Below are 3,154 nucleotides of genomic sequence, written 5' to 3' on the forward strand. Positions count from 1 at the left end.
TCTTGTTCATTTTCGTTTACCTTTATTTCATCATCATTTTACTTTTATCTGTGCAAATTTTCTCTTCGTTCTAGGATACAATTTTCATCAAACTTTACATCTCTGGATATATAGTTATTTTTCTTGTAGTGTTGATCATACATTCTATAGTTTTCTTGGTCATATCGACCAACAACATCTTCACACTTTTCTTATCTAACTTCTTTTCTTTTTTTTGCGATGTGTACATAGCCACAGAGCCAAAAATTCTCACATGCTGTAGACTTGGTTTTTTCCTCCATACCAGAGCTCATATGGAGAAAAATCAGGTGTCTGGCTGGATGATGTCCTATTTAATAGGTACACTGCGCAGTGTACAGCTTCTGCCCACAAATTCAAGGCAACATCTTTTAGCATAGAGCATAGACCTGGCACTTTCCATTATGGTCCTTAATTCTCTCTCGGCCGGCCATTCTGTTGGGGTGTGTAAGGGGCTGTACACTCATGCTTTATTCCTCGATCATCCAGATATTTCTTAAATTCATTATTCACATACTCACGACCATTATCTGTGTGAAGAGTGCGCACGTCATGCAAGAACTGTTGTTTACAATTGCATTATATTTTATGAAACAATCAAGCACTTCACTTTTCTGTTTCATGAAGTAAAATATGGCGATAACTGGTTGCTCCATCTTTGAAAAGAACAAAATATCTCATTCCTGACACAGACAGTTCTCTATAGGGCCACAGACATCACTATAAACTATCTCCAGGCTGAGATGGGCCCCTATGGATGTCTTGAACGGTAGCCTTGCTTGCTTGCCATATTGACAGGCTTCACAAACAAAAGTATCACTTCCAGTCACTACCACAGGAATAGCACCATTCTTACTCATGTTTTGATTTCTTTTATATTCACATGACCTAGTCTCTCATGCCACACTTTAATGTTTGATTGCACTACATTACAACTTTCTTGCTTCACAAATTTTAAATGTCCAACTCATACAGATTGTTCTCTTTTTAACTGCGCGCACATCACAACTAAATTGTCTTTCATTAAAACTGCACTGTGATTATTCTTCACTATTATGTACCCTCTTCTGGTAGCTGCTCCTTCAGAAAATAGATTTTCCTCAGATCAGGCACATAAAGTACATCTTTTAATATACTTTGCTCCCACTGTCCTTAACCAGTTTGCTTATTAAAACAGACCCTTTGCCACATACTGAACATCTTGTTTATTTCCCAATTTGACAGTTCTATTTGCATCTCCACTTTGATACTCAATGAGCTCGCAGAAAAATTCTCGCTTGTATGTCATATGCATTGAGGCTCCACTATCCAATATCCATACATTTCTCCATGCGATGGAGAAGAACTATTCTCAGCACTAAATGCTAACATGTCTGGCTGCTCTTGTTCTTGCGAACAGATTTCTTTGGTGCTTTGCAGTCTTTGCAAAGTGACCCCTTTTATTACAATTGTAACATATAAGCGATGACTCGAGTTGACTTGATTTGTATTTCCTTTAGCTTTCACATGTTTACATTGCTTTTACTAGTCACAAGAGCCATCTCACTGCTTGTATGTATCTTTAACAAGACTCGCCTCCTCATCAATCAACCTTGACGTCAAGTTCTGAATAGTCTGACTGGCTGGGTTAAGTGACAACCAAGCCTGTCGAAGCGAACGATATGATGATGGGCAATGTACTCAATATTTTCGTTATTATTGCAGTGTCACTAAGTTCTTCACCAGATTCTCGTAATTGTTTTGCTAAGCTTTCCACTTTCGAGACATGTTTGTGCCATCGTGTCACTTGAACTATAAAATATTGATAGAATTTTTCGTGCACCATCATCTTGTTAAATTCCGACTTGTGTTCATAAAGTTGCTTTAATTTGGTCATTACTTCTTTCGCTGTTTCACAATTTTCTATCAGAGAAATCTGATTGAGATCCATCGATGAGGTTAAAATAAACATAGCCAACCCATCTTTTCTTATTCCATGATAGTAACTGGTCGGCATTTTCAGGTTTTAATTCATTTATATCTATGCCTTTCGCTCGTAAAGCACACTTAACCTGAAACTTCCACTGCTTGAAGTTACGACCATCAAATTTTTCAATTTTCATCGAGTTTGCAACCTCCATTTTTAATTTCGCCGGACGGCTGCCGGTCTCGTGAATAACTTTGAAAAACTCTGCTCTTTTACTCTTTTTACCGCAGTGAATCTAATATTTACACGTATCCTGGGCCATAACCTATTAAGCCAGGCAATTAAAATATCGAGTAAGACTTCTTATTAGTTTATTAAAATAAATCGCTAAGGAAGCTGTGTTACAAAAACGGAATATTTTCTTAGAAGAAAGAGTGGCGCCATCTGCGGCAAATATTAAAACTTGAACCTGCTTCATAGAGTATGCTACATAAAACCTTTAAAGTTAATATTTCAACAGAAAATAGTTCGAGAAATCACTTCGGCCACGAATAAAACTACCTTGGAAAGAAGCTCTGCCGTCTTTGTCGACAAGAATTTGCCAGTCAAAGGGGGATACCGAAGAGTACTAAAGAAAACAGGTGTCTGTGACATCAAGACTTTGTCGTTTAAAAATTTTCAAGTAGTGGCAACATCTATCAACGATTACGTCAGGCGAGTTACTCATGACAATATCCAAAAAGTTGTGTCTCCCAACGATATTGAAGGAGTATTTTTCATCTTGATCGATGCCATATATTTCAAAGGAGCATGGAGCCATCAATTTGATCCTTCAAAAACGGAGCCAAACGCTCCCTTCTACGATGAAAGCGGTAAACAAGCTGGTTACGTAAACATGATGCATGGTCTAATAGCGCTCCAGACAATAGCTATTGATCCTATCCAGGCCAAGGTTCTGGAACTTCCCTTATGGGGACCAAGACAGATTTTCCATGCTGATTTTTGTACCGTACTCTAACAATACAGTAGCTGGTGTGATGGACCTTCTCAAGCACGTAACTATCCGATCAATATTCTCAAGTCTGAACGAATTCCCGAAAGATTCGGTGGAGGTGAGGATCCCCCGGTTTACGATTTCTTCCGACTTGGGCAATTTGAAGGAGCTGCTTGTGGACATGGGACTGAAGACTATGTTTGATAGCTCTCTGGCGCAGTTCCCATTTATTTCTG

At 38.5% G+C, this 3,154-nt stretch overlaps 1 protein-coding gene and 1 pseudogene across 1 annotated transcript in view; both read left to right on the forward strand.

The window, feature by feature from the left end:
• The window catches only part of LOC141440101 (uncharacterized), a 143,044-nt gene that overhangs the window by 33,620 nt on the left and 106,270 nt on the right, over positions 1-3,154 (forward strand). The window lies entirely within an intron of this gene.
• LOC141440138 (serine protease inhibitor 77Ba-like) overlaps positions 423-3,154 on the forward strand; it is an 18,078-nt pseudogene continuing 15,346 nt past the window's right edge.

This window comes from Choristoneura fumiferana, chromosome 22 (genome assembly GCF_025370935.1).
Source record: "Choristoneura fumiferana chromosome 22, NRCan_CFum_1, whole genome shotgun sequence".
Taxonomy (NCBI): Eukaryota; Metazoa; Arthropoda; class Insecta; order Lepidoptera; family Tortricidae; genus Choristoneura; species Choristoneura fumiferana.